The sequence below is a fragment of the Anolis carolinensis genome, chromosome 1, assembly GCF_035594765.1.
Source record: "Anolis carolinensis isolate JA03-04 chromosome 1, rAnoCar3.1.pri, whole genome shotgun sequence".
NCBI classification, from domain to species: Eukaryota; Metazoa; Chordata; class Lepidosauria; order Squamata; family Dactyloidae; genus Anolis; species Anolis carolinensis.
Window position 1 is genome coordinate 40,343,247 of NC_085841.1, and position 13,943 is coordinate 40,357,189.

Genomic DNA, 13,943 nt, shown 5'->3' on the forward strand with positions numbered 1-13,943 from the left:
ACAGTATCCTAGCTGAGAAGGTGGATTATGAAATTCTCACTTACATTTTTCTTTGGCCACAGGCTCATGCAGCTGTATTAGGCCAAGGACAGAGGTCTAATTCCCTCTAAATCACTACTATAGGCTGCACTATTCCAAAATATGCAACCAGAAGTGGCTAGAGGTTTTTCATTTTTTTAAAAAAACCTTTTGTGTGTGGATGTGTGTGTGTAGGATGGGGTCACACTTGGGAGAGCCACAGGAAAGCTTCCAAAAGCATGAGTAACATACTCCTCTTTTTTGTCCTCTTTATGGTAAATTTTATTTTACACTGGGAGGATGTCCATTGCCTACTCTGCTTTGAGATAAATTCCTTCATCCGGTTCATCCCTGTGATTTGGAGATGTGAAAAAATGCTTTCCAGCCTTCTAGGGTAGATGCAAGATTGCCAGTAAAAACGTTTTTTAAAATATTCAAAACCATTACACATTTGCTAATAATTTCAAAATTAAAGCTATATGGACAGTTATTAGTTTTTTCCATTTTCAAGTGACCATGCACGGCTTCTGTAGTAAATGCTGTTGTTGATACTTCTTAGAGCAGAAAGAACTAAAAGATTGAAGCTAGGTCAGAGCTTATCAATAAGGGTGTGACTGAATACACTGTAAGCAATAACCCATTCGGATAAATTAATCTGTTAAATAGGAATCAGACAATTTTGAAGCTTTCCTTTTATACTGTTTATTAATTCAACAGCTATACAGTGTGAACTCCCAGTAATCCAATCAGGAGAAATGTGATTAATTTTGTTCAACTTTTATGAATTATTTATTAAAATAAATGGACTAGCAAAATTTTAATTCACCCGAAGAACCTGAATAATAAAATGCTGCTTGAAACAAGGTTTTGTGTGGTTCTATCTGTAACACACCAGACTGCATTTGAAATTTTTAATATTGCTAATGCTGCTGCTGCTCAGTCATTTAGTCGTCTCCAACTCTTCGTGACCTCATGGACCAGTCCACGCCAGAGCTCCCTGTCGGCCGTCACCACCCCCAGTTCCTTCAAGGTCAAGCCAGTCACTTCAAGAATACCGTCTATCCATCTTGCCCTTGGTCGGCCTCTCTTCCTTTTTCCTTCCATTTTCCCCAGCATCGTGATCTTTTCCAAGCTTTCCTGTCTCCTCATGATGTGGCCAAAATACTTCAGCTTTGCCTCTAATGTCCTTCCCTCCAGTGAGCAGCCGGGTTAATAAGTTTCAAAATTGTTCATAGAAATTTAATTATCCAAATTCTATTTAAATTCACAGAAATGCATTCTTATGGTTTAAAAATTGTTACAAAATTAGAATGGAATAAATTCATGTTTGAAAGAATAAGGGACATTATAGTAAGGAAAACATGTCTAGGAAAAACTAGGTTATGAACCTAGTTTTCTTCTCTACCAGACTTATATGTTAAAATGCGCCATCATTTATTTCCCCATTTTTCCTCCTCACGTTTAAATTCAACTGAATAATCACTACTCCAGTTTATATAGATTTCGGATACTTAAATATCGGAATGTCTGGTGACCATTTTAACAATGTACCCTATTATAATTTGCTTAATGCCAATGCAGTTATTTGGGCAGGGAATGAGAGGGGGAACAGCATATTGACTCATTCATTTTGCTGTTGTTTAGCTCTCTTGCCTGTCTTTTTGTATTGGCAGGTTCTCTATGAACAGATCGTGCAATTACTGTGCTCATTCATTATTCAAAATGATCCCACCACTTTCTAGAGCTATTAATTGCAGGGATACAGACTGTTCACAAATGATTCATTTCCAGAACTCCAAATGTGACAATCACAAGCTGGTTGAGACTGTGGGAAGTGGGTGGGGGGATGTGCCTGAGGATGGTGACAGGAGACCTCCAGGATCTTAAGCTCATGCAAAATTACTAATTGTGCATCCATGTATTTTTGCTTAATGCTACTGACTCAAGCCTGGCAATGGAACAACCATTTGATAAGAACAAACCAATTGAATAAATCTTGAATCTTGCTTTCCCCCCAAAAAATTACTCACACCAAAAATTTTTAAATGTGTGGATTTACTCATTCTTGAGACTTGCTTAGGTGTCTTGATCTACTAGAGACCCTTCTACACAGGAATTACAATCCAATTTGAAACTGTCTTAAGGTTGGGGTGCCTACAACACTCATCCAGCCAGAAAGCACATGCTAAAAACTCACCAGAAATTCCTGATCGCAGCATAGGGATGCTAGAAATGACTTAGAACTACAACCACCCTGATGTAACTTTATGCCAGCATTGTGACTATGTCCTTGGCCTGGAATGAGGTTTGGATTTTGAGTAACGTGATTCCACCTCCCTACTTTATTCTTTTTTGGCTCTTCTCTAGATAGATCATAGGCAACGAAATAGTTCTCCCATCAGACTGTTTGTAGTGTTGGCAGAAAACTCAGATAACTGGCGGAAGACTGTGCTGGTAGAATGGTATTTCTTCCAGCAGAAGAAGCTTTTGGCTAATCCACCAAGTTAAGGTTGTGTTAGGATTCCACTATGCAGTCTTTCTGATAAAAAATAGTATCTATGGACTTCAAAATCCTTATTAGATAACAATTCTGTACATACATATTTATTTAATTTCATCATTTTTACTCCGCCTTTCTCACCCGAGGGGACTCAAGGCGGCTTACAAAATCTGGAAAAATTCAATGGCAATAGCAAGTTCAAAAAATAAAGCCTAACACATTTAAAATGATTAAACATTAGTTAATAAAACAGGATACAACATTTAAAACATACTTAAATCCATTCATCCAGGGACCTTGCATATAAACCTTTATTCAGGCTGTGCCGAGTCACAGAACTTATTCATTAAATGCTTGTGCACATAACCATGTTTTTAGGTTCTTCCTGAAGCCCAGAAGAGATGGGGCCTGCTGAATATTGCTAGGGAGGGTGTTCCACAGCCGAGGAGCCACCACTAAGAAGGCCCTGTCCCTCATTCCCACCAACCATGCCTGCGAGGCAGGTGGGACCGAGAGCAGGGCCTCCCCAGACAATCTTAAAGTTCTTGATGGGTCATAGGAGGAGATACGTTCAGACAGATAAGCTGGACCAGAACCGTTTAGGGTTTTATAGGTCAAAACCAGCACTTTGAATTGGGCTCGGTAGCATATCGGCAGCCAGTGGAGCTGGCGTAACAGGGGAGTAGTACGCTCTCTGTAAACCACCCCAGTTATCAATCTGGCTGCTGCCCGTTATACTAATTGTAGCTTCCGGGCCGTCTTCAGAGGCAACCCTACGTAGAGCTTTGCTTATTTTGCAGTGGCCTAAAATGTTCTTTTGTTTTCTTCTCTGCCTACTCTGTTTGTGTTGTTTACAATGCTTCCAGTGTGCATCACCAAAGCCAATGCACATACTAAAATTAAAACTCTGTGGATTCTGGTTTTAAAAGAAAAGAAAATCTTAATGTTGTGCACAGCAAATGAAACTGTGCAGTGAAAGAAACTGTATTCAGTATTCCAGAACTGTATTACCACTTCATTTAAATATAATGTGGGAAAGGGCCATAATGAAGTAATAGTGAGCAAACACTTTACATACAAATGGTCCCATGTTCAGTCCTTGGCAACTTCACATGGAACTAGGAAATCGGAATCACAGAAGGGTTGATTTCCATCAGTGTGGAGAGAACGGGATAGATGAAGCAGTAATCATGCAGCTGTCCAATTGATAAACTGTTCTCCCCTCTGTGATTAGATGATCTCTTTATGAGGCACCTTTTTGTTTCCAGATATGGTAAAATAGGAAATATTTTTCTTTAATGTCCAGAGATGTCAAAGCATTCTATGAGATAACTTCAGTTTTACTTTCACATCTGTTACCAAAATTTCTTTAAGCTTAATTCCAGAGTTCCAAATAACCATGAAGGTGAAAATGGAAACCCCGGAAGAGAGTGGATTAGAAGATGAGATGTTCAATTGAAAAAATTTCAGGAGACTTGTGGCCTTCCTGAAGTTTTGGACTACATGGTCTGAGACATTGATTTCTCTTTCTTCTAATTGTTTCTTTGGAACAAAAGCATGCAATTTCATACACTGTCATAATTTCCTGGATAGTTTCTAACAAACAAAGAATAATTTCACAACACTTTTGGGATGTTCTGTTGACTCATTTGGATGTAGCATTAGAAAACACAGAATGTATGCACCAGATATGTTTCCTTTCTATCAATAAGGGAGGAAGATGTCATGGAAGTTATGGTTAGAGATGTATGGGATCTAATTACTATGGAGATTAGACAGAGGATAGAACATATTAGTTAACAAAGATTTTAAGGCATAATCATTGGTGGACTGAGGTAACTGCTTCAGGTAGAAGATGCTGTTGTAGACCACTGGCTGTTCTCTTGACCTGGAAAAAAGTTATCCGCTCGTGGAGATAGTGTTTTTTCATAACAAAGTTTTGTCTGCTGTTTGTGTAGTAAATACCAACTATTGTGCATAAGGCTAGCTTTATTTTTTTTTTTGCATGAGTCATTTTTTTCAAAGTGGGACACTAATTAATTAAAAGTCTTTTTGCAGTTGTTTTGATACTGGGTGCATGTGTGCATTTGTCTATTTTGTTTTAAAGATGGTAGCTTTAAAGATACTGTATGTTTGTCATTAATGTACTGAAAATATAAATATATACAATAGTTGTTTATATAATATTGCATTTAATTTTTAAAACATTGGATTGTAACTTTATTATACTTCAGTGAGTCCTCACTATCAAGAAATATATTTTTCACCTCATCTTTGGCTTTTAATCAACAATCAGAATGCTAAAGAAGTCAAGGAAGTTAGTGGGGGGGAGGCATGACAAGGTAGCAGGGAGTCTGAAATATGTGAATCTCTAATGCAATCATAATTACATGCTTTCTTTCACTAGCAATATGAATTTCTAAAGCACTCATCACAAATCTGAAAGGTTACTTTATACAACTATTGCTGCTTTATTCCTAGTAACACAATACAAATTCTGGTGTTGCTGACATAAATAGCAACACCGAAGTTAAGTTATTCTGTCATTGCTAAATAGGAAATCAGAGATGGAAGGGGCCCATAACCATCGAGTCCAACCCTTGACTCAGTGCAAGAAATCTAGCTAGAGCATCCCCAGCAAGAAGCTGTCTGACAAAAGTGTGGTTGTGGGCAGGTCGCATCTCATGATAGGAGCTGCCAGCATCAGGACTACATCTGTTCTTCAGTCCTTATGAGGTGACTTACCACATGATAGTAGGTCTAAACATAATAGTAACACCTCCCTTTTCAGAAAAAAAGGGAGTGCACAACTATTATGCAAGGAAAAGAAATCTGCCTTTATTCTCTGATTTCTGTTTCTGTTTTTTAAAAATATATAATCAAATGCCGTATGTGATGGAACTGTATAGATCCCAGCTCATTTTGTTAGGCTGAGATTAGCCATTTTCTGTTATTTCTACATAGGTGGAGCTTAAGGAAACCCTTTCTATTTTAGAGCAGTAAATGGACCTGCCCCTTTGCCCGGGGAAAGGGCCCATCTTTAGTTTAAGGTTATTACCATCAGGGAATCTTGGAAGTCAGACATGTCTGTAGTTAGTCCCAGAGAGATCCAGACTTGGACAAGCCATTTCAAGCCAATAACCACCACTATTCTGGGAATTCATTCGACTATACTGATCTACCGCTGGTCAGTGGCAGCTTGTGGAATTTCCAGTGTTTTCAGCAAGGTGCCAGGTCTCAATAGGAGACACCTGTTCTCTCAGCCTCCAGCCTGATCACCTTGGGCACCATTTGATCACTATATCTCTGAAAGGAGAGGGGTAGGAGGGATAATTCAGGCTCAAACAAACAGCTCTGTTTCTGTTTGATTTTTTTTAAAACTGTAGAGCCATTTGGGACTAATGTTTCTTTCCTTCCTTCTTTCTCTGAAGGCAAGACAGTTTAAAAACTATGAAATTGAGCTCTCTGAAGCTCCATTGTTTTCTCCTTTCTTTTTCCTCCAAGGCAAGGCAGTTTACAAAATCTCGAATGGAAGTCTGTGGAACTTGGATCATCCCTCATTCCTCCTTTCTCCAAAGAACTCAAGTCCAGGTTTTGTAAACTGCCTTGCCTTGTAGGGAGGAGGGAGGAGGGAAGAGTGAAGCTTCAGAGACCTCTATTTTATAGTTGTTAAGCTAACTTGCCTTTGGTGAAAGAAGGAAGGAAGGGAAAGTCAGCCTGAAATGGGGATGCGACTATTGTGCAAGGAAAACAAAAATGCCATTTTTTTAACCCCATTACTTACAAATAAGAGATCAATATAAACAGGATAATATGTTAGGATTTAACCTTAGTGAAGAGTTTTGGGACAAAATACTCTAAACAGATAAGAAATTGATTACAAAAATCTATAACAAATTGCTGGACTGGGCTATGGAGAAGGAAAGTATAAAAGCTTGCATAATCAAATGGGCAGAAAACATACGAAGACCTATAAATCTAAATGAATGGGAACTAATGTGGAATAAAAAGCTAAAATATACATATTCAACTGACCTTAAGGAAAATTGGCTGAAGATGTTTTACCGGGTGGTACATGACCCCTACAAAACTATCTATGTTGTACAAAAATGTTCCAAAGAATTATTGGAAATGCCATGACCAAGATGGAAGCTTTTTCCATATGAGGTGGACATGTAGCAAGGCCACAAGTTACTGGGTTAAGATTCATGAAGAAATTCAAAATATCTTTCAAAGGAAATTCCCTAAAAAAACCAGAATACTATTTGTTAGGTTTAACATATAAGGACTTTATTATGTCGTAAAATGAGGACATTTTATTCACTTATATGACATCAGCAGCCAGGATTACCTGCGCAAAGTATTGGAAACTAGAAGAAATGCCAGACCTGGATCAATGGAGAATTAAATTGATGGACATCAAGGACATGGACAAATTGACTTTTTTATTAAAAAGAATTCGGGTAACCCTATAAAACAAACAACCTGGGATCAGGTAGAAAAGTATTTCAGAAGACGAAACAAATAACTACTAGGAGAGGTACAGTAATATAACGATATACCCAATTGAGGGAGAATCTGCAGAGTTAGAAAAGAACCAAACTGCAAAGGACTAGAAGGAATTCAATACCATTTTTTAAAAAATTGGTCACCATTTTTTTCCTATTACTTCTATTTTTCACTAATTTTTATTGGTTTTCTTTTTATATATTTCTTTGTTTCCCCTCTCTTTTTTATAGTTCTCTCTCCTCCCTTCTTCACTGCTTCTCCTTTTTTCTTTTTTTTCCTCTTCACTTTCTATTCAATAATTGTTCTCACTCTTTCGATGTATTCTATTTCTATATATGTTAATAAAAAAATTATATTAAAAAATGGGAGTGTGACAGTTATGAGGTGACGACTATTATGCCATTGAATATGGCTAGTTATGTTCTGAGCATATCATCAGGAGCATTTGCTAATTGCTCTACCTTGGATTGGATGCTTTATTGCAGATCCCTTTTTCAATGGAGTGCCTTTTTCTTATAGGGTACTGGACTGGAACAAGACAGCTCATTATTCCTTCTGGAAAGTTTTACACAAATTATAATTGAGAAGAATATTTGAAAGGATTTTATCAGTTAAAATCATGCATAGAATACCATTTGAAAGAATAGCACTCCATATATGAATTCCAGGGGGATTTTCACCAAAAAAAAAAAAAAACTGCTGAGAATACCAATCCAGCCCACAGTGGGATAAGGCTGAGAATCTCTGAACTTCCCTTCATCTCCTGTACATATAGTATCCCAAGCTCTTGGGGAAATGGGAAGGCAGCACTTTCCTTGCAGGGCTCGTAATGTATTGACCTCTTTCAGGGTGATGGGTACTCATGAATCCTTGATATGAAATCTGAATACTGCATGAGTGCATAGTTAAATAATACTTGCCGACAAATGGGTTTTGACTTGGTTGTCAAAACCAATTAGCTGAAATCCTATTGGTAGTCCCAGGTAACAGACCCACTGAATCTACTGCTGAATAAATCAACACATATGTAAATCCCATTGATTCCTGAATTTACCCCAATATATCCAAATAATTAATATTTATTGGCTTTCACACTGGTTTAGATAAATTAAAACATATCATGAAGTTATAATATAAGTTATTAATGATAAGCTAATACATGTGCCTTTGTTTGGGTTTAAATCATTTTGGTCTAAACTAAACAAAAATAAGCAGTCCCAGAGCACTTGAAGGAGTTCAGTTTTGATTAATTAAACCCCATACCAGTTAAACAGGGTACGTTGGAAGGAGTTCCCCTCACAGAAAAATCTGTGTAGGTTGCAAGAAGTCTCCCTCATTTATTTACAGGAAAGAGCTTTATATTCTGTACTTTGTGGATTCAAGGCACACATTGGGATTAAATGCTACTTTTTGAAAGCCTGCAGTGAAAATTAGGCATCTCTTCAGTCCCCTGTAGGAAAGCTTAGCCAAGAGTGAACTAGCAAATGAAAAAATGGCCATGTGCCCAGACCTCTCTATGGCTCATCCAGGAAACTCAGAGGTTGAAAACATAATCCCCATGCAAAGCAAGGTTGATTTTTTAAAAACCTGCTAATTGTCCTTCATAATTGTGCGGCATAAGGAGTTCAGTGAAGAAGCTCATTCATTACATCAGAGCAAATGCTAACAGAAGTTCAATTATTTTCTATGGGCTATAGAAATGTGTGGCCTTAGGAGCCCTTTACTTACAGAAGACCGTACTATGGTCTGAGGTTTCAGTATAAAGACGTACACTTTCCAGAAAGCAAAGGGAAGAATTATTAGATATGCAAATCTTCCTGACTATTCAAACATGGTATCATAGAACAATGAGGTGGAAGAGACCACACAGGCTATCTAATCCAACCCTCTTATGCAGGAAAAGCACAAACAAAACACCCCTGACAGGTGGCCATCCAGCCCTTGTTTAAAAGCCTCCAAAGAAGGAGTTTCCACCACACTCCGAGGCAGACAGTTCCAGTGTTGAACAGATCTTATGGTCAGGAAGTTCTTCCTCATGTTCAGGTGGAATCTCCTTTTCTGTAATTTGAACCCATTACTCCAGGTCCTAGTTTCTACAGCAGCAGAAAACAAGGTTGCTCCCTCTTCTTTATAATGTCTTTTCATATAGTTAAACATGGCAATCATGTCTCCTCACAACCTTCTCTTCTACAAGGTAGACAACATACCCAGTTCTTCAAGCTGCTCCTCATAGGACATGCTTTCCAGACATTATTTCAGTCACCCTTCTCTGGAAACTTTCTAGCTTGTCAATATCTCTTTTAAATTGTGATGCCCAGACTTGGATACAGTATTTCCAGATGAGCAAAATAGAGAGGCACTATTACTTCCCTTAATCTAGACCAGGGGTCCCTAAGTTAAGGCCTGATTCAGCCCTCCAAGGTAATTTACCTGTTCTCCATCCTAAACTTTAGACTTATGGTCACACTAAGTCTGGTATGACTTGAAGGCCATAACAATAGCAGGCCCACACTTCTCATTGAAATACTGATAATTTTCTATTGGTTAAAATTGTTCTTCTTTTTAAAGATTGTATTGTTTTTTCATGTTTTTTGCACTACAAATAAGATATGTGCAGTGTGTATAGTACTTTGTCCCCCTCGATGGATTGTCACCTTGCCGTGGTGAGGGGGCTTGCGTGTTCCGATGAACCTGTGGGCACTGGAGTGATGCACTCCCAGGAGTGGCCGCAGGGGAGGTTCCAGACCAAGCACAATCCGAAGACCCAAAGACCTCAACGGCGGAGCAGGCGGAGGATAACATGGTACATGTTACAACGGCTGTGAAGGCGGAAGAAGGCTGCAACAGACTGAGAAGCCACTGTCGTTGTGTTAACCACACCACTGCTGGAACCTCACTCTGTGAAGACTGTGTGTTGACCGGCCGTGCACCGACCTCCACACATTAAAAAAAATCACGCACAGGCGTCTTCCAACAAAAATAAAAACAAACCTACAAAAGTCCCATGGCGATCAGCGAGTGGCGACGGGGGCAGGACTGTGAAATCTGGAAGCCCCTAGTCACAGACTGGCACATGGGCGGTGGATATGGACTCAGTCGTTCTACCTCAAGGACCGAGGCAGTTGAGTAGTCCGGCAGCTGTATCCATGACTGAGCAGCCCTTTTTAGGATCCGCTCTGCTCACCCCACACGGGGAAGGGGCTAGAAAAGGTGCCCTAAACATAGTCTGCCTCTCCTACCCTGACTGGACTGCCGCGTCCAGAGGGGTCACCACTCTGCGGCCAAAAAAGAAAAATGAACTTTGGAACATGGAACGTACGGACATTGTTAGATAACACTGACAGCGAGCGCCCCGAACGCAGGACTGCTCTCATTGCAAGAGAGCTGGGACGCTTCAAGATCGACATAGCAGCCCTTCAGGAGACCCGGAGAGCAGGAGAGGGGCAGCTGAAGGAAGAAAAGGGAGGCTACACCTTCTTCTGGAAGGGACTACCTGAAGAAGAGCGAAGAAGAATACACGGAGTTGGCTTTGCTATCAGAAACGACCTGGTGAAGCACCTGACTGAAGCACCCACTGGCATCAACGAACGACTTTCAACCCTCCGAATTAACCTTGCCAAAAACCAACAGGCAACCATCATATGCGCCTATGCACCAACTCTAGATGCTGACGAAGACATCAAGGAAAAATTTTACTGTCAGCTGGATACCATCCTATCGGAGATACCTAAGGAGGACAAAATCATCCTCCTGGGGGACTTTAACGCAAGAGTCGGAAGGGACTCTGACCTGTGGCCAGGGATCATAGGAAAAGACGGGGTCGGAAACAGCAACTCGAATGGCATCTTGCTTCTCACCAAATGCGGAGAGCACAACCTTGTCATCACCAACACGCTCTTCCGCCAGAAAAACAAGCTCAAGACATCATGGAAGCACCCTCGGTCAAAGCATTGGCACCTCCTGGACTATGTTATCACACGTGCCAGAGACCGCCGCGATGTGCTTCTCACAAGAGCCATGACAGGTACTGATGACTGCTGGACAGACCACAGGCTAATCCGATCCACGATGGCTATCAAGATCGTCCCCAAACGCAGACTCCAAGGAAGGAAAACAAGGCGAAAAATGAACACCCAAGCCCTTCAGGTGCCCTCCAAACGAGCCCTTCTCCAAACAACACTCAAAGATCATCTACCCACAGAACACCCCGAAAATGTTGAGGAACATTGGAACAAACTGAAGACCTCCATCATCACAGCCTGCGAAGAAAGCATTGGATACCTAACTAAGAAACATCAAGACTGGTTTGATGATAACGACAAAGAGATCCAACAGCTGATTGATAACAAAAGGAAAGCCTTCCAAACATGGCAGAGAGACACCAACTGTGCTGCCAAGAAAAAGATCTATGCCAGTGCAAAAGCCGAGGTCCAAAGAAGGACCAGAGAACTCAAGAACATCTGGTGGACAAAGAAGGCTGAAGAAATCCAACACCTTGCAGATACCCATGACGCTCAGGGATTTTTCAAAGCCACAAAGATCATTTATGGACCAAGAAACCATGGCATACAGCCCCTACGCTCATCAGATGGAACCAAAATTCTGAAGGACAAAACATCAATTGCACTACGTTGGAAAGAGCACTACCAGAACCTGCTGAATCGCAGCTCCAATGTGGCCGAAGAGACCCTCTCACAAATCCCGCAACAACAAACCAGGGATGAGCTTGCAGCACTGCCTAGTTTGGAAGAAGTCAGCAATGCCATCAGCCAACAAAAAAACAACAAAGCTAGCGGACCTGATGGGATTCCCGCTGAAATCTTCAAAGAGGGTGGACCTGAGCTGATGCAACAACTCCACCAGCTTATTGAAAAGGTGTGGATGACCGAGAAAATCCCAGCAGACTTCAAGGATGCCACCATCATCACCCTTTTCAAGAAAGGGGACAGAACAGACTGCGGGAACTATCGTGGTATCTCCCTTCTAACCTCCGCCGGGAAAATCCTCGCAAGAATCCTTGCAAACCGCCTTCTCCCTGTCTCAGAAGACACCCTCCCAGAATCCCAGAATGGCTTCCGCCCCTCCAGAGGAACAGTGGACATGATCTTCACTGCTCGACAGCTCCAAGAAAAATGCAGGGAACAAAACCAACCTCTGTACATGGCATTCATTGACCTTGCAAAGGCATTCGACACAGTGAATCGCAGCGCTCTCTGGACCATCCTCCAAAAAATCGGGTGCCCTGACAAATTTGTGAACATCCTGCGGCTCCTCCATGATGACATGATGGCAACAGTCTTGGACAGCAACGGCTCCCAAAGTGACCCATTTAAGGTTGAATCAGGTGTCAAGCAGGGATGTGTTATTGCCCCCACCTTATTTTCCATCTTCATCGCTATGATACTTCACCTTGTTGATGGGAAGCTTCCCACCGGAGTGGAAATCATCTATCGGACAGATGGCAAGCTATTTAACCTCAGCAGACTGAGAGCCAAAACCAAGGTCACCACAACATCTGTTATAGAACTCCAATATGCTGATGACAACGTAGTCTGTGCGCGTTCAGAAGAAGACCTACAAGCCACTCTAAACACCTTCGCAGAAGCATACGAGAAGCTCGGCCTCTCACTGAACATCGAGAAAACCAAAGTGCTCTTCCAACAGGCACCAGCTAATCCCTCTGCAAAGCCAGGAATACAGCTTAACGGTGCAACATTAGAAAATGTTGACCATTTCCGCTACCTTGGTAGCCACCTCTCCACAAAAGTCAACATCGACACTGAAATACAACACCGCCTGAGCTCTGCGAGTGCAGCATTTTTCCGTATGAAGCAGAGAGTGTTCGATGACCGGGACATCCGTAGAGAGACCAAGGTGCTTGTTTATAAAGCCATTGTCCTCCCAACCCTGCTCTATGCCTGCGAAACGTGGACTGTGTACAGACGTCACACCAAACTCCTGGAGCGTTTCCATCAGCGTTGTCTCAGGAAAATCCTGCAAATCTCTTGGGAAGACAGGCGGACAAATGTCAGCGTGCTTGAGGAAGCAAAGACCACCAGCATTGAAGCGATGCTCTTACGCCATCAACTCCGTTGGACTGGCCACGTTGTCCGAATGCCCGATCACCGTCTCCCAAAGCAGCTCCTCTACTCTGAACTCAAGAATGGGAAACGGAATGTTGGAGGGCAGGAAAAGAGATTTAAAGATGGGCTCAAAGCCAACCTTAAAAACTGTGGCATAGACACTGAGAACTGGGAAGCCCTGGCCCTTGAGCGCTCTAATTGGAGGTCAGCTGTGACCAGCAGTGCTGCGGAGTTTGAAGAGGCACGAACGGAGGGCTTAAGGGAGAAACGTGCCAAGAGGAAGGAGCGTCAAGCTAACCCCGACCGGGACCGCCTTCCACCTGGAAACCGATGTCCTCACTGCGGGAGAATATGCGGGTCAAGAATCGGTCTCTTCAGTCACCTAAGAACACACGCCCAAGATACCAAGGTTGGAAGACCATCGTCCTCGAACGTCGAGGGATCGCCTAAGTAAGTAAGTAAAATAGTACTTTGTTTATGGGATTTTTAAAAATTATAGTTTGGCCCCCCAAGAGTCTGAGGGATCATGAACTGGCCCTCTGCTTAAAAAGTTTGAGGACTCCTGATCTTGATACTATGTTCCTTTTGATGCAGCCCAAAATCCCATTGGCTTTTTTAGCTGCTGCACCACAACGTTGGCTCATGTTCAACTTGTGGTTTACTATGACTCCAAGATCTTTTTTACATGTACTGTTGTTGGGCCAGGCTTCACCCATCTATGCATTTCATTTTTTCTGCCTGTGTGTAATATCCTACATTTCTCCTTGTTGAAATTCATTTTGTTAGTTTTGGCCCATCTCTCTAATCTCTTAAGGTCATTTTCAGTTCTGATC

General features: G+C 41.5%; 1 protein-coding gene across 2 annotated transcripts in view; it reads left to right on the plus strand.

Moving 5' to 3' along the window:
* Positions 1-13,943, plus strand: part of galnt14 (polypeptide N-acetylgalactosaminyltransferase 14) — a 291,609-nt gene that overhangs the window by 208,024 nt on the left and 69,642 nt on the right. The gene's annotated exons all lie outside the window — the stretch shown is intronic.